This window comes from Mauremys mutica, chromosome 11, assembly GCF_020497125.1.
Source record: "Mauremys mutica isolate MM-2020 ecotype Southern chromosome 11, ASM2049712v1, whole genome shotgun sequence".
Lineage (NCBI taxonomy): Eukaryota > Metazoa > Chordata > Testudines > Geoemydidae > Mauremys > Mauremys mutica.
In genome coordinates this window covers 3636402-3660757 of record NC_059082.1, presented here as the reverse complement: position 1 = coordinate 3660757, position 24356 = coordinate 3636402, and the positions used below count along the sequence as shown (strand labels likewise).

The 24356-nt window shown below is 44.2% G+C and overlaps 1 protein-coding gene across 3 annotated transcripts in view; it reads left to right on the top strand.

Moving 5' to 3' along the window:
• Window positions 1–308: 308 nt before the first annotated feature.
• Window positions 309–24356, top strand: part of GLCE (glucuronic acid epimerase) — a 103581-nt gene continuing 79533 nt past the window's right edge. For all 3 annotated transcript variants that reach the window (XM_044980356.1, XM_044980355.1, XM_044980354.1), the window contains exon 1: window positions 309–413. The gene's annotated coding sequence lies outside the window, so the exon portion shown is untranslated. The remainder of the gene's footprint in view (window positions 414–24356) is intronic.

Genomic DNA, 24356 nt, shown 5'->3' with positions numbered 1-24356 from the left:
GTTCTCGCGGGAAGTGGGGGCGGGTCCCGTTCCCCCCCGGCGCTGTGGTTCCGCCGCCCCCACCCAGGTAGGAGCTTCCGGGGGGGAGGGGGCTCTGGGGGTTACCCCGCCCGCGGGCCCCGGGTCACCTGGGGCGGCCGTTGCCGGCTCCTGCCTCAGCGCGGCTGCCTGTGAGCGCGGCGTTCTAGCCCCGGAGCCCGGCGGCGCGCGGGGATTGGACGGCGGTCTGGGGGCGGAGCGCTGGGATTGGGCCGCGCGTGCTGGCGCGGGGGGCGCGTGGGCCGCGGGGGCGGGGCTCGGCGCGGCCCCACGTCGCCGCCTCCCGGAGCCCCGCGCACTGTGGTTGCGCCCGGGCCGGGGACAGGCAGGAGCCGCCGCGCCGAGGGAGGCCCGCGCCCGCCCGCCCTGCACAGGTGGGAGCTGCCGGGGGCCGCGCTGCCGGGGCCTGCGGGGCGGGGCCGCCTGACAGCCGGGACCCGGCTCCGGGGCCGTCCCGCGGGGTGGCCGGGGCCGGCTGCGGGGGCCCGGCTGCCGCCTGACAGGTGGGGCGGGGGTGCCTGTGGCGTCCCTAGGTGCGCGGGGAGCGGCTGCAGCCCCCGCCCCGCCCCGGCTTGAAGCGGTTCCCTCGCTCACCCGGGTTACAGTCTGGGTCTGTGGCGGTTAAACTCCCCCCCCCCTCCCCCGGTACAAATCGTCCCAGCCCCCCTCCCCCGGTGGCGGCATCACGCTTCCGTGGCGGGGGGGGGGGCTCTGGCTTGACCCCTGCCTTGTTTGGGGGCCACGTGGGTTCCTGGAAGATCGCTGCTGGGTGGGGGGCAGCGCCGGGTCCGTGCAGCCTCCTGGTCTCTTTCCTCCACCCTGTTCCTCTGGCTCTGTCTAGCAATTGTCAGGCTGCCCCGCTAGTACCGAGACCGCTGGGTTCGGGTCTGGCGGCAGCAGCAAGCGCCTGCCCTGGTGCACAGAGTAGGAGCTGAGGATGATGGTACCCGGGAGCGGTGGGCAAGGGTATAGTATAGGCAAGACTGTGTCCAAACTCCCTTGAGAGACAACAGAAGAAACAGCCAACTGGGAAGTCGGATACTCCGAGACAGTTGCAGAAAGGAGACATGTTTGCTTTGCGCTGACAGCCGTGGTTGTAGCTGTTTTCAGTCAAACCCGGCCACCACTTCTTCAGCTCCATGCTCTTCTGTGGCTGCATCAGAGTTTTACACTCTTGCTTTCATGTTCACTTTGGCTTCTGTGCAAAGCAAATAAAACTGCTTCGTTCCATTCTCCTTCTCAAGTTGCTTAGTAGAAGGGACTTCACATTTCAGGATGGAGGTTTTGAAATTCCAGGTCCAGGAGGAGAAGGGAGAGCAATACATTTCTTTCTGGAGGAAGGGCTAAAGGCACTGATTGCAGGTTGATATTTGTTTTGTTCATCAGAGTGGGTAAAGTACTGGGTTTTGTTGCCAGAGCATTGTATGAGTAACCCAATCTTGAACAAACTCTGATAAAAATTTGCCACCCTTAGGATGATCCTGTAAAAAAAAAAAAATGGATAATTTGGATGGGTGAGTAAATTTACTCGTCCCAATTGAGTGGGTGTGCAGAATTTTACAAGACTAACATAAACGGATCTGAAATGTTCCATGGTAACTAGACATTCTTTGAGAATTTTTATGCTAGCTGTTTTCCACATACTTGGTCAAGAGCAGCCTTTTCTTTGTGTGCTTCATTACTGCAGGTGCAGTCTGGCATAGACGAGAGCTTGTGAATAGCTCTTTGTGTTATGCCAGCACCTGTTCATGTGGAACTGAGGTAGTTTTACTACCTCCTTAAAGGTGTGATGTGGACTGACTAAAGCAGAAATATTTAAAGCTCAGGCTATGCATCTGACCCTGGTTTAGCCCCTGTTACCTGGCTATTGCCAGTGTCTTGTTACCAGCTACTCGTGCTGTCAAAAGACAACATGAATTAAACAGAGAAACACAAAGTTGAATATTCTAACCCTTTTGTTAAAGGGCATATCTTCCTCTGATCTGTAACAGTGGATCTTGACTCATTATTCTGGCCTCTCAAAAGGCATGGATTTCCCTCTTGACAGTGGTGTTGGTTCCATAGAAGTTGGGCAGAATATTAGCTGCTTATGTGGGACAGAAATAATTTTGATTTGTTAGACTTAGGATATGTTGGGAAATACAAAACTGAGGAGTACTTCATCTTTGACATTATAGCTGTTACAATATTCGTTGCAACAGTTCTGTGATTCTAACAACCGTTTCAGTGGGGAGTGCCTTTTCCTTAAATATACCTGTATTCTCTGGCTTCATCCAGGGAACCACTCCAGTTTGATCTGATGGTTTTGATGTAGAAACTTCATAAAAATGCTAATGCTCTTCGAAGATAGTTGTGCGGTTGATTAGCTTTTTTGTCAGATCATCTGAAACCATGAAAATGTCTGTGTCTCTCCCCCCCCCCCCCCCCCAGCCCCTTGATGCTTCATTTATAAAATAGGCAGACCAATTTAGGTAACTTTTTTTTTTTAGTTCTGAATATGCTGAACCATGGCATGATGCTGATTAAGGGCCCAAGCTATAGTGGGTCTAGTAAGCACTACCAACTACGTTTTAAAAAACCCACTAATTTTATTTTGGACTAAAATAAAGTTTGATCGTTCTTAAGGGATAAAGCAAAAATAGCTTCTTCCAGATGTGATCTTCCATACATTGAAAATTAACTGATTTGTGGAGAAGCAGAGTAAAATATATAGGATATCTAGATAAACAGGTAAAATCAGTCTGAATCAGTAAGGAGTCTGTTACTCAATTGATGCAGTCTGGCAGGAAATATAAGGAAAATCTACAAATATTCAGGAGATTGAATTTTTATTTTTAAGTATATACAACAGGAGAAACTTAGATTTCACTGTCATCTATGAAACTGCATGCATTGCTCAAGAATGTTCTTTAAACAAATGAATATTTCTTACACCTCCCCCTCCCCCCTCCCCCAAGTATGTAATAAGTGGTGCCAGACTGTTCTTTGAAATATGGTGGGGAGGATGGATTTCTACATCTTTTTGATATTGTGGAACATCCAAGAGATGTATGTTTGTGTTTATATGTATCTGGTATGTCATGAGATGACCAGTGTTACTAGGGCATCTATTTAAAAAGATATGGAGCTGTTTAACCATTAAGAGGTTATGGTAAGCATATTAAAACTTTGTGCAAAGACAGCACTTTAATGCTTAGTTGCTGGGCATAATGCTTGTCTAAAGCCATATTCTAAATGGCTGGCTGAACTTTTGTTACATATTTGTGCAGGTGGGACCTTCATCGCTGGGAGAAGACTATAGAGTAAAGGCAGCTGGGCATGTGTTGAGCAGAGATGGGGATAGAGAAGAATGCAGTGGTTTTAAACTGTACCCTCTGCTTCTTTCTCCCCATTCAGTGCACTTCCCCTTCCTCCTCTCCCTTGAAAAGGTTGCTGCTGCTAACAGTGGTTTGTGGATCTCTAGGCACTTTCTATCATAAAAACTATATAGGTTCAATATTACAAATGTAGGTTTTTAGTATAGATAGTTAGTTCAAAGTGACTGATGGACCACAAACTGCTGGAAGGGCAGCTGGGCTTCTGAGGGATGCGGAAAAGGATCCAGATAGTTAGGGAAAAATTGGATTCTAGTGTCAGCTCCTTGGGCAAATCATCTTAACTTAAAAAATGAGGATACTACTACTTGCCCACCTTTGAGTTGTTTCAGCGCTATGGTTGAGAAGTGCTGTATAAGAATAAGTATGTGTTAGTTCGTGGGACCTGTAAATTATGTCAAGGTTAAAATTAATGTGCATATACTACATAGAAAAGAAAAACCCGGTGTCTTCTTTCCACTATTTTCTTTAATCCCAGAACTACTTTTCATTTTGAAAGAATAGATTAAGTTCTTTGAGTGCTTGTTCATGTCGATTCCAATCAGGTGTGTGCATGCGTGCATGGCAGCCAGAAGATTTTCCCCCTAGCAGCAGCATCCGTCGGGTCGACCTGGAACCGCATCTTCATGGCACAAAATATAGAGCCCTGCTGACCCCGCCACCCCTTCAGTTCCATGTTGCCATCTGTGACGGTTATCTGGAACCTCCCATAGCTCTTGACTTGGCAAGTGCCGTTAGCACTGTCCATTGTGCATAGTTGCTTACCTCTTAGTGTAGTTAGTATGAGCAATTCCCAGCCCTCCCGCCCTTCCCCATCCCTCTTCAGGGACCCTTCTCTTGAGCGACTTCTCATAGAGGAGGTGCACTCGCTCCTATTGCTGGGGGCAGTGGAAGAGGTTCCTCAGGAGCTGAAGGGTAAGGGCGTGACGCAACAGGAAGTGCCAGCAGTTTTGCTCCTTCCTGAATCACAGCCCAGGCTCCATTGTGGACACGTGCCTCCTCCCATGGGGAGGCCATCTTCTATATGCGTTTCCATCTATCCTTCTCGTTCACAAGGTGCTCAAGATACAGAGGGATCAAGCTTCAGTGATATTGATAGCTCCAGCCTGGCCCAGCCAATTCTGGTACATATCAATCTTGGAAATGTCCGTGGAAGCCCCAGTCACCTTACCGCTCCTCCCAGACTTAATAACTCAGGATCATGGCTGTCTCCAGCAACCAAACCTCGAGTTGCTGCACCTCATGGCGTGGAAGCTCCATGACTAAACCTGATGGAGCTCTCCTGCTCTGACTCAGACAAGTCCTCCTTGGCAGTAGGAAATCCTCCACCAGGGCTATCTACTTTGCCAAGTGGAAGAGGTTTTCGGTTTGGTTGGCGCAGCATCACTCGTCCCTGAAGCTCGCCCCATACCACTTATCCTGGACTATCTTCTCCATTTCAAGCAGCAGGGTTGTCCATGTCGTCAGTAAGGGTTCACTTGGCAGCCATTTCTGCCTTCCATCTGGGCACCGAGGGACGGTTGGTCTTTGCCAATCCTGTGGTCCTGAAAGGTCTCGACAGGCTATATCTGCACATCCGGCAGCTGGCCCTGACCTGGGACCTCAATCTAGTCCTTTCCAAATTGATGGATCCACCCTTTGAACGGCTGGCGACTTGTTTCCTGCTCTTCCTGTCGTACAAGGTGGTGTTTCTGGTAGCGATAACCTCAGCCAGGAGGAGGGTGTCCGAGCTCAAGGCCTTACCATCAGAGCTCCCTTCCATTGTGTTCTATAAGGAAAAAGTTCACTCAGGTCTCATCTAGCTTTCCTCCTGAACGCTGTCTCCCAGTTTCGCATCAACCAGGACATCTTCCTCCTGGTGTTCTATCCTAAGCCGCACTCGAGCTATTGAACAGGTCTACTTGTATCTGATGTTTATGTAAAGTATTGTCAGTACCCTATTAGCATGTAGTAGATCTCATAAACTGAAGCTTTGGTATGTTATGGATACATTAATAATCAGTAGCTAAGCATTTTTATGCTAGAGATGTTACTGCTAGAATATCTAGCCTCTTTAAGTTTGAATTTCATTCAATTGGTCAAAGTCTGCATTGGCACCTTATTGTGCATTCAGATAGTGACCATTGAACAGTGTGGAGAGGATATAGGAAAAAAAGTAATGAATACATGATCAAAACATAGTTTTCTGTGGGAGGGCAAATGAAAACAATTCAAGCCACTGGTTCAGCACCCTAGCAATTGGAAGGTCTTGTGTAGGCAAATTTAAGGTTAGATAATCAGAACTACAATGCCTTCCTGTGTAATATGAACAGACCCCAGTCATCAGCGTGCAGGACTGAACCTGGGACCTTCTGGAACTAGATGTATGAGTCTCTACCGCATGAGCTAAAAGCTGTTTGGCTCTTAGCCATGGCTGTAGTAGACTCACCAAGCTCTAGATGGTCTAGGTGCCACTAGAGAGGGATGGAACCACACCAAGCAGGCATGGGGATTACACCTACATTTTTTTTCTGCATAGCATGTGTCCCTTCAAAAATGCAATATGAAAATAACCCTTTGCATGAGGATTTTGCATGAAATTTATTTATGGAAAAATGCATTTGTGTATACAATTACCAGTAAGAATCTAGTAAGGGGAAGGTCCGTTAATAACAGTTGCGCAGTTGTGTGTGTGTATATACACAAATAAGATTGTTTTTTTTCCCTTGGTAGCATCAGGCATGAATTTAAATAATACTGCAAAATCTTAATGTTGGCTTAAGCAAACACTCCATGCCCTGCAAATAGCTTGAAGAATTATGTATACATGAACCCAATCCTGCAGCCCTCCTAAACAACACTTGCTGACTTTGATGGAAGTTTTGCAAACCAAGGCCAGCAGAATCAGATTTGGGAGTAGCCTTTTTAAAGATCGTATGAACTTGAACAATACAGCCTGTAGATGTAGGGATTGCCAGCTTTATTAATAAATCTTCAGTCAGCACTAGCTAAACAGGAAAGACTGTAAGGACGCTATGCACTTCTGAATTTGGCGAGTTGTAACAAGTGAAATGACACTATCAAAGCACGTTCTGTAAAAGTATCTTGCCCTGCAAATATATTCTTTGGCACTATTAACAGACTTTTTCTGGGTCAAATATTTCAGTTGATGTCTGTCTAGCGTCCTTGTTTTCACTTCAGTGAACTTGTAAAGTTATCATATGCCACAGTGATGGTAATATATAAATGTCTGTATTAAGTTGAAGTGTAATTCTACAACAATTGCTCCTTATGAAGGTAACTGAATCCTGTTCAGTTGTAGGGATGGGGGAGGGAGCAACTTGACAAGTTGCAACTTAAATTGTTTTACAGATTTCAAATATGCATACAGTATTGTCAAAACTTGCGCACTGTAATATGATTCTGAAGATGCTTCTGAAGACATGTATTGGCTGTTATAACTTGTTGGCTCAAGACAGTGATTCTAGTGACATGCCAGACTAGTTCAGTGAGTTTAACCAGCGTGACACTTACTAACGTTTTTAAAATGCCGTTTTTTGTACCCAGTATGTGATGGTTTCTGCCATCATGTTCTCAAATATGAGAAGCAACTTAAAAGTAAAGTGAAAACATTCATATTGGGAAAGGAAATATGGGCATTCGCCTTTGAAGTGATGGACTGTGAACCACCATATCTCCTTTCTCTTAGTAGGCACTTCTCGGCCTCATGGCTGAGGGGTGAAAACATTACCTTCAGTATGGAAACAATAGCAAAATGTTAAAGCATGAGATAAAGTTCAGTAAAGCATCCTCAGATAGTCGTGGGAAGGCTGCATTGGTGGTATTATGCAATATATGATACTGCTAAAAATTAGCAGGTGCCTAAAATATTAGTGTCTGGCCAGTGGCCCAGACAGAAGAAAAGCTGGGTCTGGCAGCATTTGGCAGTAATTTTCTGCAAAGCAAGTGTCCTGAGCTCTTTTTACTGTCTGACAAATTCTTTGACAACCTCATCTAGAATACTGTGTGCAGTTCTGGTCTCCCATGTTTAAGAAGGATGAATTCAAACTGAAACAGGTTCAGAGACGGGCTACTAGGATGATCCGAGGAATGGAAAACCTGTCTTATGAAAGGAGACTCAAAGAGCTTGGCTTGTTTAGCCTAACCAAAAGAAGGTTGAGGGGGGTTATGATTGCTCTTTATAAATATATCAGAGGGTTTAATATCAGTGAGGGAGAGGAATTATTTAAGCTTAGTACCAATGTGGACACAAGAATAAATGGATATAAACTGGACACTAGGAAGTTTAGACTTGAAATTAGACGAAGGTTTCTAACCATTAGAGGAGTGAAATTCTGGAACAGCCTTCCAAGGGGAGTAGTGGGGGCAAAAGACATATCTGGCTTTAAGACTAAGCTTGATAAGTTTATGGAGGGGATGGTATGATGGGATAGCCTAATTTTGGCAATTAATTTGGCAATTGATCTTTGATTATCAGCAGGTAAGTATGCCCAGTGGTCTGTGATGGGATGTTAGATGAGTTGGGGTCTGAGTTACTACAGAGAATTCTTTCCTGAGTGCTGGCTGGTGAGTCTTGCCCACATGCTCAGGGTTTAACTGGTCACCATATTTGGGGTCGGGAAGGAATTTTCCTCCAGGGCAGATTGGCAGAGGCCCTGGAGGTTTTTCGCCTTTCTCTGCAGCATGGGGCACGGGTCACTTGCTGGAGGATTCTCTGCAGCTTGAGGTCTTCAAACCCACAATTTGAGGACTTCAGTAACTCAGACATAGGTTAGGGGTTTGTTATAGAAGTGGATGGTTCTGGAAGATTCTGTGGCCTGCATTGTGCAGGAGGTCAGACTAGATGATCATAATGGTCCCTTCTGACCTTAAAGTCTATGAGTCTATAATATAAAGCTGGTTTTTTTTAAAGTGCTACCTCAACTGGAAAAGGAATTCTTTTGGAGATGATCTAGTCACCGGCATTTCCTGTCTTTATTATAGAATTACACTAACTAGTTTGTGGTACTGATTTTAGACCTGAAAAATAAAATAAGGGACATTATTCTAAATTTATACAGCCCTCCACATAATGGGGCACTTATCTTGACTGACATGTCAGGGTACCGCTGTAATATAAATAGGTGGTGGTAATAATCAGAGCACTGTCTTTAGCCTACATACATATCATTATTTTGTGGCTTTCTTTGCCTAATAGCGTCTCGCTGTTTTGGGAGACTTTCTGTTCCCTCACTGGTAACAGTGACATGAAAAGCTGAGCTTCAGTAAGGTTAATTTAAGTGGGTCTTTTTCTAAACAATTGATTGAGCCATAAGATTAAAAGGTAGATTTCTTATGCAACTATGGGATTTCTCAAAATGGTTACTTTACCATTTGTTTTTTTTTTTTAAAGCTTGATGAATTACATAAAATAATGTAAAAAGAATGAGGAGTACTTGTGGCACCACATGTACGCCTCATTCTTTTTGTTGATACAGCCTAACATGGCTAGGGTGGTATTCAAGTCTTACTGGCATTCTAAAGCATTTAATATTTTTACTGCCAAAGGCCTTCAGAACAGATTGACCATTTCAGCAGACTCTAAAGTGAGGGAAATCTGATATTTTGCTTGCGCAGAGTGAATGTGTACAGAGATGTTCTGTACTGTTTTGACTTATCTTTCACTATATTACAAATTAGCAAAATTATTACTGTAAAGATTTTATGCACCTAAACAAAGTTCAGAGGATAGATACAGGGATGGCAGGGTGGTTTTTACCAGGTAAAATAATGGCTTTTACTGCTAGGCCCAGTTGAAGGCATTTTCTATTTGAAAAACTGTTTCATAGAACCATAGGGCTAGAAGGGTAAGCAAGCATCATCTAATCTAACCCCCACCAATATGCAGGATTTAGAACACCAGGGTTGGAAGGGACTTCAGGAGGTCATCTAGTCCAACCCCGTGCTCAAAGGAGGGCCAATCCCCAGACAGATTTTTGTCCCAAATCCCTAAATGGCCCCCTCAAGGATTGAACTCACCCAAGCTAGATGGCTACCCAGCCTCTTTCTGAAAACCTCCAATGAAGAAGCTTCTGTGTCTTCCTTAGGCAGTCTGTTCCACTGTCCTGCTGTTCTTACAGTTAGGAAGTTTTTCCTGAGATTTAATTTAAATCTGCTGTGCTGTAGTTTGAACACATTGCCTCTTGTCCTGCCCACTGTAGCAAAAGAGAACAACTTTTCTCCGTCTTTTTATGGCAGCCTTTCAAGTATTTGAAGATCTCTATCATGTTTCCCCTCCCCCCCATCTCCTATTTTCCAAACTAAACACCCATTCTTTCAGTCTTTGCACATGAAGCTTGCGTTCTATCCCTTTGATAGTCTTTGTTGCTTGCCTCTGGATCCTTTCCAGTTTCTCTACATCCTTTCTATAAACTGGTGACCAAAATTGGACACAGTACTCCAGCTGATGACTAACCAACATAGAGTAAAGCAGTAGTATCACTTCCCATGACCTGCATGCTATGCCTCTGTTAATGCATCCCAAAATTGCATTTCCTTTTTGCACCAGCATCATGTTGTTGACTCATGTTGAGGTTGTGATCTACCACAGCTCCCAGATACTTCTCAGCAGTGATGCTGTCAAGCCAATTCTCCCATTCTGTATTTGTAAATTTGGTTTTTCTTCCTCAAGTGTAGCACCTTACATCTTTGAATTTCATTTTGTTGTCTAGCCCAGTTCTCCAATTTATCAAGAGCCCTCTGAATTTTAGCTCTATCCTCTAAAGTGTTAACGACTCCCCCTAGCTTTATGTCATCTCCACATTTGATCAGTATGCTCTCTATTAATTACCTGGATGTAGGAATAAAGATGTTAAATAAGACTGGACTCAGAATAGATTCCTGTGGAACCTCACTTGAGACCTTCTTCCAACCTGACATCATTCCATTAATAAAAGCAGCAAAGAATCCTGTGGCACCTTATAGACCAGGGGTGGGCAAACTACGGCCCGCGGGCCACATCCGGCCCGCGGGACTGTCCTGCCTGGCCCCCGAGCTCCTGACCCAGGAGGCTCACCCTTGGCCCCTCCCTTGCTATCCCCCATCCCCCGCAACCTCAGCTCGCTCGCTCCGCTGCTGGCGCAATGCTCTGGGCGGCGGGGCTGCGAGCTCCTGGGGCAGCTCCTGCTCCAGTCTCTGTGCTGCACAGTGGCGGCGGCTGCGTGGCTGTAGCGCCGCCAGCCAGCGGTGCTCCAGGCAGTGTGGTAAGGGGATAGGGGGGGTTGGATAGAGGGCAGAGGAGTTCGGGGTGGTGGTCAGAGGGTGGGGGTGTGGATAGGGCAGAGGTGGGCAAATTACGGACCGCGAGCCACATCTGGCCTGCGGGGCCATCCTGCCCAGCCCCTGAGCTCCCAGCTGGCCCCGGCCCCTCCCCAGCTGTCCTTCCTCCCCCGCAGCCTCAGCTTGCTGTGCTGGCAGCGCGGCATCCTGGCTGGCTCCGGGGCTGGGCAGCGCGGTGCAGGGGCAGATTTACAAGTGAACACAGGGTGCCCTGGCAAAGGCCCCCCAACAACAGGGGGACCCAGGGCCGGGCACTCGGGCAACTCAACACTGGCTGCACTGAAATCATATGCAGGCGGGCGGTGCAGATGGCGGGAGCGCAGGGAACGCAGGCGGAGGACTCAGGGGGAGCACTGGGAGGCCACGCAGCCGGCCAGAGAGACGCGGCCCTTTGAAGGGGAAACCGCCGCTTCTCTCTGGCTGTGCGGCTGCCCCTGCTCCTGTTGAGTCCTCCGCCCATGTTTGCGGGGCCACATTCCAAAAGAGGCTGGGGGGGGGGAAGATGGATAAGGGGCAGGGGGTCCTGGAAGGGGGCGGGCAGGGGCAGGGGGTCCTGGAAGGGGGTGGTCAGGGGGTGGGGGGGGTGAATGGAGGGGGGTCGGTTGGGGACAAGGAGCAGAGGGGTTGGATGGGTTTGGAGGTTCTTATGGGGGCAGTCAGGGGGCAGGAAGTGGGAGGGGGTGGATAAGGGGTGGGGGGCAGGCTGTTTGGGAGGGGGCACAGTTTTCCCTACCTGGCCCTCCATACTGTTTTGCAACCCCAACATGGCCCTTGGGCCAAAAAGTTTGCCCACCCCTGTTATAGACTAACAGACATTTTGGAGTATGAGCTTTCGTGGGTGAATACCCCCACTTCACCAGATGCAAGATTCTTTGCTGCTTTTACAGATCCAGACTAACACGGCTACCCCTCTGATACTTGATTCCATTAATAGTTACTCTTTGTTTATGGCTGTTTAACAATTATGTAGTCACTTAACAGTAGTTCCACTAAGCCTGCATTTCTCCACCTTACTTATGAGAATGTCATATGGGACTATGTCAAGAGCCTTGCTAAAGTTCAGGTATGTTATGTCCACTGCATTCCCCCATCTACCAAACCAGTTACCTTGTCAAGGAATCAGAGGGGTAGCTGTGTTAGTCTGTATCCACAAAAACAGCAAGGAGTCCGGTGGCACCTTAAAGACTAACAGATTTATTGGGGCAAATCTGAAGAAGTGAGTTTTTTACCCACGAAAGCTTATCCCCAATAAATCTGTTAATCTTTAAGGTGCTACGGGACTCCTCGTAGTTCTTGTCAAAGAAGGAAATCAAGTTGATTTGGCATGATTTGTTCTTAGTAAATCCATGCTGGCTGCTAGCAATAACTCCTTCATCTTCCAGGTAATCACAAATTGAATGTTTTATACATTGCTCTAGTAGCTTCCCAGGTATCGAGGTCAGGTTGACTGGTCTATAGTTCCCCAGTTACTCCTTTCCCCTCTTTTTAAAGATGGGCACTACCTTAGCCCATCTCCTGTCATCCATGAGTTTGTAAATATTATTGTCAGTGGCTCTGAGATTTCTTCAGCTAATTCCGTCAGCACCCTGGGTAAAAAGCATCAGGCCCTGCTGACTTGAAATCATTCAGATTAGTCAGAAGATCTTCTACTTATACTGATCTGTCTCACTTCCCCTTTATTGTCTATGGTAACTTTGCTAGTCATCTGGTCACATGTTTTTTTTGTGAAGACTGAAGCGAAGTTGACATTGAGCAGCTCTGCCTTCCTAGCATCTTCTGTTACTTAGCTCACCTTCTCCACTGAGCAGTGGACCCACCATCCTCGATCTCTTTTTTTTGTCTGACGTATTTGTAGAACCCCTTCTTGTTGTCTCTAACACTTCTTGCCAGCTATAACTCAAGCCTTAACTTTCCTGATTTTTGTCCCTGCATACTTGCGCTATTTCCATGTATACGTCCTTGGTGACATGCCCCGCCTTCCATTTCCTATATGTATCCTTTTTGGTATTTAGATAGCTAAAAAGCTCTATGTGTGGCCACATTGGCCTCCTATGACTCTTACCTTTCCTCTGCATCGGAATAACTTGATATTGAGCATCAGGTATTACATCATTTTAGGAACTGCCAGCCCCTTCCACTCCTTTTCTTCCTAATTGGTCTTTCCATGGGACTTTGCCTACTATTTCTGAGTTGGTTGAAATCTGCCTTTCTGAAGTCCAGTGTCCTTGTTTTGCTGTTCTCATGTCTTCCTTTCCTAGGATCTTGAATTCATCCATCTCATGATCACTTCCTCCCAAGGTCCTGACCACCTTTGCATTTGTAACTAATTCCATTCCTGTTGGTCAACACCAGATCCAAAATGGATGGACCCCCTAATTGTTTCCTCAGTTATCTGAATCAGAAAGTTGTCCCCTATACATGCTAAGAACTTGAAGGACATATTATGTTTTGCTGTATTAGTCTTTCAACAGATATCAGGGAAGTTAAAATGCCCCCTTACTACTAGCTCACATCACATTACTTAGTTTTAGTTGCATATTCAAAGTGTGGTTACATAAGACAGTGGATCTGTAGATTAATTAAAGTTTGTACAAATAAAGTAAAACTGCAGTTGGCATAATACTAATATGTAATAAAACTGAATATTGGAATGTCTGTATACATTTTGGTTCAGTATTTTCTCAGGGAAGTTATACGTGTTGTGACACTTCAGTTTTGAATAGTGTAAACAAGATGAAATGAAAACATTCAGCTATATGAAAACACCAGTAATGCAGGGTTGTTGGCTTGCAGCATTAAGCAGCCAGAAGCATGCAGAGGTGGGGGCTGATGCAGATGGGGTAAGAGGGCCAAGGCTGGGGCAGGAGCCACAGCTGGGCTGCGGTGGGGGCCAGCATTTGGGCCCGTGGCCAGGTTCGGCTCCACTCCCGGTCTTTCCCCCAGCTGTGGCCCCGGACTAGGAACGGAGCCATGGCCAGCAGCCGAGGCTGGGGGCTGATGTGGGGCCGTGCTGAGGCTGGGGACAGGGCCACACATGGGGCCAGGAGCTGGGGATGTGGCTGGGGGAGGTGGGACCTGAGCAGAGATGGGGTTAGGGAGGGCTGGCCTGGGCCCTTCCCCTGCTGTGCCCACCCCCCTCCATGCCCCCCTAGGGAGGCATGCCCCACACTTTGGGGATCCTTGGTTAAAGCTAATATTTACCAGTGCCCTGTCCTAAACTGTGTTTTCCTGGGAAATTGACAGCACTTGATAGATACTGTTTACACAGCTGTAAGTCTAGAGTAACTCCATTTACTTCTGTGAAGTCACACAATAGATCTAATTTCTGAATCGAGCAGAATGGCTTCATCTTCATGTCATCCCCCTTTCTCAACTCACTTGACTGGCTCCTGGTCTCTTTCCACCAACAGTTCAAATGCCCCATGCTCATTTTAGATGTTGCATAACTTCTGCTTACATGGAATCTCATTCCCTGCTCCATCTCTCTCTTGCACACTACTCACTCTCACTTTGTGGCTCCATTACTTTTCTCCTCTTGTCTTTGCCTATTTGCAAACTGCTTTCTGTACTTGGAATGATATCTGTTTTCCCATCCACCAAGTGTCCTCCTTTCTCCAAAAATGCTTTCTTTAGTCTTTATTTTCACTCCGATGTCCCCTCCTGTACTGTTTACTTCTCTCACCTTGCACTCTTTGTGTAAAAATATTAAAATATGTAACTGGCACTTTACATAATGGCTCACTCTTTACTTTAAGCCTTGTCCTTTTTTTCCCCAATCACCTTGACTTCTCTATTTTCATGTCCTATATTTAAATGTGATTTTTGGGAGGAGGAAGGTATTGGGTATACGTTAATCTGTGTAAAGTGCTATGCAAAGTTATGGCATGATATACCTTTTGTAATAGATTATTCATTCACTATAAAATATTTCTTCAGAATTAACTTTGCATAATTTTTAGGCTAGATTTTTAATAACTGTTGAATGCCAGTTGAAATATTGGAAGTGTCATGGAGACGAAAACCATGGTAACTAGATTCTCTAAAAGAATGCTCATTGTTAATTTCAGAGGAAATGAGAAAATGAGGTTTTAATTACTGTCTTTATCTTGAGTACACCACCTTATGCGCAGATCTTCTGAATTGTGCCGGCACTGCTAGCGCCATTAGAGTTAAAAATGAGCTGGTATTTCTTGATTTGAGAGTTGACAACTTGGCTGGTGTCACTGGTGATTAAAATCTGACTTATAGGCTGCTTGATTAAATATGATATGTTGGTTACAAATTTAATTTACTCAGCTATATTTTTTGGGGGGTTAGAATTTAGTGTAATCTAAAATCAGGCAGTCTAGTCATAATTAAGATTTATAGTGGAGGCCATATGGGGAGTACTTGAATTGTCACTACACTTCTGTGTACCTGTTCTGTGGATGAAGCCTTCAGGGCTCTAAATCTTTTAAGAGCAGTATATTCACTCTGTTTAAAAAAAAAGCTTCAGCCCATAAACTACTATATTAAAATAAAAATTGAATGTAAATACCAATAAGTTGGGTGCTATAGTAGATAGCTATCTTCTGTCTCAACACACTTGATAAAATAAATGGAATACCTTGGTTCTATACCTCACTAGGATTAAGGTAAGACATTTCGTGTTAGTTGCCATTCAAATGAAGCGTTCATAACCATTTTCTACTACATACAATTCTCAGATTTGATTTTTGAGAATTAGCCATGCAATCTGAAATTGTATGCAGATTTGGTTTAATTAGACCTTGGTACAGATGTACACACATGCCTTCTTATATTAGAAACAGAGAAAAGTAGCACAGAATCCTGCAGACTTAGTTGCTTAATGTTGAAAACTTGTCTGTACCTCACAGGTTTGTCTGAAGATAGTTTTTCATAATCTAATAAACCCCCAACCTCAGAAGGAAATAACTTTTTCTGTAAGAACCTATTGAGGAGAGAATTTGTCAGGTCATTTTCACGGCATTATGAAAGCAGGCAATTTCTGTGACATCTTGAAATTCACTTGTGTTATGGGTAAATTTGGCTTTGAAGTAAAATATTAGCACAACAATTGTTAAAATGTCAAGTCACATACCCTGAAGAAAATCTTTTGTATTACTAACATGCATTCCATAATGAGGCATAATGTAAGGCTGACTGCAACAGATGCTCTTTGAACCCAAGTGGACAATGAAATCTCAGGGAAATACAGTTTATTTCTGTGCAATGGATTTCTTTTGAAGTCCTAAGAAAAGTGTATATAATAGAACCTCAGAGTTATGGACACCTCAGGAACGGAGGTTGTCTGTAACTCTGAAACGTTTGTAGCTCTGAACATAGGACAGTTTGGACTCCAGATGCAGCAGCTGATGCTCCGGGCTGGGCTTCAGCAGCAGCTGAGCTCCCTAGTCCGCCCCAGCATGAGTTTGCAAGCTTGTCCTCCTCCAGGCAGAGGGGTTTGTGTGTGTGTATGAGAAAAGTGTGTCCCCCTCCCAGGGGAGAGGGGCGGTAGTAAAAACAACCTGTCCCCCTCTCGACCAGGGTGGGGGAGGAGGGTTGAAAGTGGTGCAGACCCAAGAGCTGCTCCTGCTCTGCTGGCTGCTTCCGGCTGCCTTGGGCTGACAGCCCCAGTGTCTTGCTGTAAGTGGCTGCCCCGTGGGTGGGGGTGGGGGTGAGTGGTGGGGACAAGCAGCCCAGATGTGCCTACCTTTAAGATGCAATACAGGTGCAGTACAGTATTTGTTTTTTTTGGTCTCTGCTGCTGCCTGATTGGTTACTTCTGGATGTACTAAGTGTCTGGTTGACCGGTTATCTTTGAGGTTCCATTGTACTGTCAGTCAGGTGTTTCTTCTGGCTTTTCTGGATCAAATGTTACCTTTCCCTCCCTAGTTTCATAAAATTAAGAGTTCTTTTGTTTGAGCCAGAAGTGTTTAGGTTAATGTATGATTACCCAAAAGCTAAAGACTATTTCCACTAGGGGTGGACTACTACTTTGTGACTTTGTCTCACCCACAACTGTTTCACATTTGGGGACAATATATACCTTCAAGTCAGCGGCACTGCTATGTGTACCCGTATGGCCCCACAGTATGCCAATATCTTTATGGCTGACTTAGAACAATGCTTCCTTAGCTCTCGTCCCCTAACACTCCTACTCTACTTGTGCTACATTAATGACATCTTCATCATCTGGACCCATGGAAAAGAAGCCCCCGAGGAATTCCACCATGATTTTAACAATTTCCATCCCACCATCAACCTCAGCCTAGACCAGTCCACACAAGCAGTCCATTTCCTAGACACTACTGTGCTAATAAGCGATGGTCACATAAATACCACCCTATACCGGAAACCCACTGACCGCTATACTTACCTACATGCCTCCAGCTTCCATCCAGGACACTCCACACGGTCCATTGTCTACAGCCAAGTTCTAAGATACAACCGCATTTGCTCCAATCCCTCAGAGATAAACACCTACAAGATTTCTATCAAGCATTCTTAAAACTACAATACCTACCTGCTGAAGTGAAAAAACATCGACAGAGCTGGAAGAGTACCCAGAAGTCACCTACTACAAAACAGGCCCAACAAAGAAAATAACAGAACACCACTAGCCGTCACCTTCAGCCTCCAACTAAAACCTCTCCAGTGCATCATCAAAGATCTACAACCTATCCTGAAAGATGATCCCTCACTCTCACAGATCTTGGGAGACAGGCCAGTCCTCGCTTATAGACAGCCTCTCAACCTGAAGCAAATACTCACCAGCAACCGCACACCATACAACATAAACACTAACCCAGGAGCCTATCCTTGCAACAAAGCCCGATGCCAGCTCTGTCCACATATCTATTCAAGTGACACCATCATAGGACCTAATCACATCAGCCACACCATCGGGCTAGTTCACCTGCACATCTACCAATGTGATATATGCCATCATGTGCCAGCAATGCCCCTCTGCCATGTACATTGGCCAAACGGGCAGTCTCTACGCAAAAGAATAAATGGACACAAATCTGACATCAGGAATCATAACATTCAAAAACCAGTGGGAGAACACTTCAACCTCTCTAACCACTCAGTGGCAGACTTGAAGGTGGCAATTTTGCAACAAAAAAACTTCAAAAACAGACTCCAAAGAGAGACTGCTGAACTCTAATTAATATGCAAATTAGATACAATTAACTTAGGTTTAAACGGACTGGGAATGGTTGGGTCATTACACTAATTGAATCTATTTCCCCATGTTAAGTTCTCCTCACACCTTCTATGGGTCATCTCGATTATCACTTCAAAGGTTTTTTTTCCCTCCTGCTGATGATAGCTCATCTCAGTTGATTGGACTCTTACAGTTGGTATGGGTACTTCCACCTTTTCATGTTCTCTGTATATATAAATATCTTCTGTCTGTGTGTTCCACTCTATGCATCCGATGAAGTGGGCTGTAGCCCACGAAAGCTTATGCTCAAATAAATGTGTTAGTCTCTAAGATGCCACAAGTACTCCTGTTCTTTTTGCGGATACAGACTAACATGACTGCTACTCTGAAACCTACTTTATGAGAAAATACTTAAAAATAAACTAGCAATATATACCAGCAATCCCACCCTTATTGTCACAGTAGAAACATTTACATACCAATCCTATCACTTATTTTAGTTGATTCAATTCAAAACTTTCTAGACTAATCCTCATTCCATTGACGTCAATGCCGAAACTCTCATTAAGTTCAGTGGAAGTGCAAATTGGCTTGCAGTGGGGAAACTGCAAAAAGCAGGTAGGTTGAGTCCTGTCTCCACAGTAGGGAAAGGCATATCCCCTGCAGTCAGGAGGTGGGACCCTGCCTAGCCCTTGATGTCATGGCATCACTGCTATTTTTAGCTAGCTAGCTCAAGCGAACTACATGTGCTGCAGTCAGACCTCCTGATTGCGGTGTAGAGATACCCTGGGGCTTTTGGCAAACTTTCTTCTAATATCTGATTGGCATTGTGACCATGTCACCAGTGGCCTCTCCTAAAAGAGTTGCCATTCACCGCTTCACCTTCTTGTATCTTGTTAATGTGGTTTGAAAACTGGTGAAATGGGAGGGCTTGAGATAGTTCTGGAGTTGACTGTGGATTATAAGGGTGCATTCTTTGTATGGAATGGAAAGCTACAAACCTGAGACCTGCACACTGGCATTTACTAAACTGTAGTACATTTATATACTTTGACATTTCTGAATATGTAAAACCTAATTTCCCCATTGCCCTGCACTGCCCAAGGTGAAATGAGTGCAAAGATGTGGAGAACGGTATTAATCAAAATATAGTGCTGATGAATTGGGCGCACAGCCTCTGTTCAGATCCCTGGAGCTCAAATAAACTTGATTTGCTCATGTATAAGAACAGTAAGTATTGTACGAGGGAGTGTGTAAGCATCTTCATTTACATGTTATAAAACTGCAGGGAGAGTCAGTCTGAAGGTCTGTTTAATTTCTATGTTGGCTTTAAAAACTTAATTTTATATCTCTGACTTTAAAACTCAGGTGTCACATTTAGCCTACCTTTTGCTCATAAAATTAACATACAGTACAGGCAATTGACTCTTTCCCTAAGACACCATTTTATATGCTCGTAAGATGCTGTTAGGTTTAAATAGTAGAATATGTTGGGTATTTGAGTTTGGACAGTGTTCTTTCAGTGAATTTTGTTGGAAAGCCATTAGTCTTATTTCTTTATCTAATTTTCTGTTAAAAACTATGGTGATTTAGAGAATGTGCTTTTTACTGGGTTAGAGGTTTCTCTGCACGTCTTAAATGGCTGTGTACGCTAAAATGCAGAACCATCTTGTCAGAAAATATCAAGGTCCCTCTCATGAGAATCTACTGCTGCATCAGACGTGGAGCTGCTGTTTCACCCACCTTTTTAAAGGCTTGGAGGCAAGCAAAAGGTACTTTCCCACCTTTCGTGTGGTATCCTATAGGTACCCTCTACAGGCACAGCTGGTGTACATGCAGAGACCCCACTTCCCAGGCTTCTGTCTCTAGGCTCAAAGCCAGGTGCTTTCTCAGCAGCTCTCTAGAAGTCTGTTTCCTCCCCTCTCTCTCTTCTTCTGGCAAGGATGGGGTCTTTATGGGCAGGGCTTTGGAGCGGAGCGTGGAGCAGGTCCAGAGCAGTGGAGCTGCAGGTTTTTGCCTGGAGCGAGCTGGAGCACAGCTCCAAAAAGCCCTGTATTATGGGAACATTTCAAAGGAGTCCCCAGCCTTGTTTGGCTTAACAGTAGACCCGCAGCCTACCCCAGTGCTATAGCAGTTGAGCAAGGCCAGTTCAGGGATCCTGTCTACTTTCTCAGATAGCTTCTCTGAGTATTAAAGAAATCTGTCAACTCAAGGCCAGAAGCACAGGCTTAAAAAAAGCTACTATCCAAGTGACGGTTGCTTTTTGCGGTTGATATGCTTTATTTGCAAGTTTTCCTCAGCTGAATGGCAGTGCCAGTATAACATCAATTGGTACAATTTCTGTGCTAGAATATCCAAAGGGGGATGTGTGGGTGGAAGTAAAGTGCAACGGAGGAATCGCTTGCTGTTCAGGTTCCAGCTTCTTTTGTCAATCTAAAATAATCTTTATAAGACACTATAATGTAACAGTTATATTTGAAAACTGAATTTCATGTTAAGAATCTGTAGGCAGATTAGAAGTTCAGTTGTTGAGTACAGCAAAGGGTTTTGCCAGGACAATGGATTTTAGATTGAGCTTTGCAAAAGCTTGTAAAGAAGTGAATAAAGGTGAAGGAAAATATATCAATCTAAACATAGACCCATGTAAACTGAACTTTACACACCCTTAGAATGGTGAGAACTAATTTCTATAACGTGGCTGCTTTAAAAGATAATTGGGACAAAGTGATGATTTTAAAAATCAGATAAGTTATAACACCAGTTCTTGCAGGTCGTTTAAGTGATATACTTCTAAAATTTAACTAATAGTTGTGATCAGAAAACTCGGGAATTGGAATTGTGTGTGCTTATACCAATTCTACAACTTAAATTAAATTCCAGGCAGAATTTGGGACAGCTTTAATCTTTTTCTTTATTTCACCTCTGAAATTGTGAAAACTACAAGAATAGGATAATGGACTGCTTTAGAATTCGTATGCAGCATAAGTACCGTACACACTGGCATGAAGTCATGGTACTTACTCTAAAAGACTTCAGTCAGATCTGTACTAAAACTTTTGCTGGCCTAACTGTTGGTTAGAGGTGTGTGGTTTTGGACTTTCTATGCTGGCAAAAGCACTAGTGTAGATGCAGTATACTGGCTTAAAAGTACTTTTGTCTGTATAGCTTATTTTGCTTGGGAACCAGTATAAGCTGTTCCAGCAAAAACACTTTCTTGTCTGAATAGCTATAGCAGCGAATTTTAAGTGTAGAGTAGGCAAAATAGTCTGTGGATACAAGGGATGGGATATAGCAAAAGCAAATTAAGGGGGTCTCTATAGTAAACATTACTTTGAGGGGAAAACAAGGCTTGAAGGCCTCTGATGCCAGGGTGGGTAGAAGCATGTTTTTTGTCTTGTTAGGAGACAGTATGGTGTTGTGCAGCTCCCCCACACTTAGGGTCAGACTTTTCAAAAAGCTCTGTTTCATTTGGCTGTGTAAATGGGAGCAGTCAGATTGTCATGTGCTCAGCACAAAGCAGTTCCCATTGGGAAGCAGCTGGGTGCCGGTCACTTCTTTTGAGTGCCAAAATGGCACTGAGCTCTCTTGAAAAATTGGGCTTTAGGCACTGAACTACCATTAATGGAAAGATTTCCTTTGACTTCAGTGCGTCTTGGATTAGACCATTGGTCATGGTTTTACAGGTGCTCTGATTGCTTGTATAAATAGGTATGCATTCCCATGTTACAAATATATATTAAGCCAATTCAACATGGCCTTGAAGCAACCGTTCTGCAGATAATTTAAATGTAGCTTTCAGACTTTTCTCACAAACACCAAATGCTCCTGTTCCAAAATGTTAGTGTTTCTACCTTGTTTTCATTGTGTGTTCTTACTTTGCCACAAGGGGTGCATTAATTTTGAGGTGGAGGTTCAGATACGCTAGATGCATTGAAATTTCAATGCCGCAAACCCAGGAAAAAAACTGAATTGGAGAATTTTGATCAGAGTTTATAAATTTAAATGGAACTTGTATCGCATCATCTTGCTGTTTCTGCAAATATTCTATCCTCTGCTTACTCAAAGCATCATGAGATTTATTAGAAAATATGGACAGTTGTGTAATTGTCTGCAGAGGTAGAAAAGATGTTATTAATAGATGTGGAAAAGAGCTTCCCAGAAAGCTAAAGAATTTCATGGTGCATCTGTTCTTGTATTGTGTATGTAGCAAATGAATAAATTTATTTTTAAAAAAGCATGTCTAACCTAGTGTAGTCAAAAGAAAAATGCAGCTAACATTTGAGTGACTAACTTATTACAGGTTTCAGAGTAGCAGCCGTGTTAGTCTGTATCCGCAAAAAGAACAGGAGTACTTGTGGCACCGTAGAGACTAACAACTTTATTTCAGCATAAGCTTTCGTGCGCTACAGCTCACTTCTTCGGATGCATAGAATGTGAGCTGTAGCCCACGAAAGCTTATGCTGAAATAACTTATTACAGTCAACCTAACTCTCATATTCTGTACTTGGTAAATAAATATTTGAGGACAGTTTGTTAGCAGTGCTGAAGGTCACTCAATACATCATCTTTGCTTAGTTATTTCAGAACTTTGTGTTTCACTGTAATGTCTCAATCTGTAGGACTAATCCATTCTTGCCATCCCTGCTGGTTAATGTAGGCTTTTCTAAATCCTAAGAAGCTTTATTCCTTTGTAAGGCTTTCAGAAGTCTCTCTCCTTAATGATAAATGTCAACAAATTACATCAGGGTATCTTTGACAACAGCAAGGGAAAAGTATAGTTTTCAGTCTTTGGTAAGTTCTGCTTTACAGATAGCAACAAAGTAAACTGTGTCGCACAACTTTTACAGCAATGAAGGTCATGGTTTCTGTGAGATCCCTTAGTCTGCTGTAAGGGGCAGAATAAGGTTGCAGTTTAAAAAAATATAAAGTGTATTTCTCTGTTTGCATACAGTGCTGACTGTAAGTTTGGAGATACGATCTTCACAGTCTCCCCATGTACTTTTCTACTGGGATTTGCCATGGTGCCAGTGGCTGCTAGCAAGTACCAAAAGTTACATGGTATACAGTCTAGCACTTTTCTGTTCCTTGCAATTCTTCTAGTTCTGTTGTTCCTTTCTTTCATGGGTCTTGGAGACTTACAAATCTCTAAACCTTTTGAGGTAGGTTAATAGTGTATAGTTTGTTTTAACAATGATGGAAATGGAGAACCAGAAAGTCAGTGGAAGAGCAGGGAATAAGCCTTGTCTACACAGGGGGTTTTGCCCTTTTTCCAACCTCTGCTGTACTGCACTCACCCAAACGGCTAATGAAGGTGAGTATTACTTGCTTGCAACTGTGGAGCTTAGTGGCTTTGCCTGTTTGTGCTGGTGTTGCTACCTCATGGATAGATGGCTTTGGGGTAAGCTCCCAGTATAGACCAAACCTAGACTGTAGGAGTCGTAAACTTCAATCTTGTGCCGTTTAGCATTTTTTTCATGTGAATCTTATTGTGTGCATGAAAGGATTGAAAAATCCACTAGCCCCTGGTGAGTGCAAGTCTTAATATAAGGTTCTGTGGATTGAAGCCTTAATTTAAAAGAAAAATTGCTGGCCCTCTGAATGTGAGCGGAAAGTAAACTGATGGTGCTCCTTTTGACTCCATAGCCCTCTCCAGTGCTGCTGCTCACATCCTTATTAAGCATCAAAGCGAAACTGTCAAGGCTCTGAGTTTCATTGCTGCAGTTCAGAACTCGGAGGGCTGTGGCAAAACTGGCAAATCATGTCAGTTTTACTCTGGAAAATCTCAGATTTCTAGGAGGTGAGATTGGACCCCAAAAATGGAGGTTTGGGGAAGACTACAGGAGCAGAGGTCAGCCCACCAATCAAGAGGAGGGGGTCTCTTTCAGCAACTTGCCGAAGGGGCTTCTAACTTATCAAATGCTTATTAGCCACAAGCTGATTCCAGAAGGATTCTCAGGATTAGATCTGGAAACAGCACTCTGGTGAGAATTCAGTCGTCTTCTACAGCAGCTGGAGGTCCCAGTGAGAGGCTGGACTACTTTCATTACCACTTCACCTTCCCGGTCAGACCCACCTCTTGATTGCCCTCTGATGTAGGTTGCTGATTAGTAGGTGTCTAGTACACCTTTAAACATGGATTTTGTGTTATATGGAGCCGTATCTCAGGTGGTCATGTTTTTAGTGTGTCTCAACTAACTTGTGGGAAAGCTTTAAAACCTATTAAGGTTTAAATTTAGAAAATTCTTCACAGGTCTGGGAAATTAATTTATATTTCAGTACTCTGCAAAGGTGTGAGAACTTGTATTGTGTAAACACTTAGTTCTTGTTTCTAGGTTAATTTAAATGTAGTGCTTGTTCTTGAGAATTTGAACATCTGGTTTTTGAAGTGTGGAGCTCCAATTACTGCATAACTGAACACTATGCTTAATGGATTAAGTAGTATACGTGTCCATAGT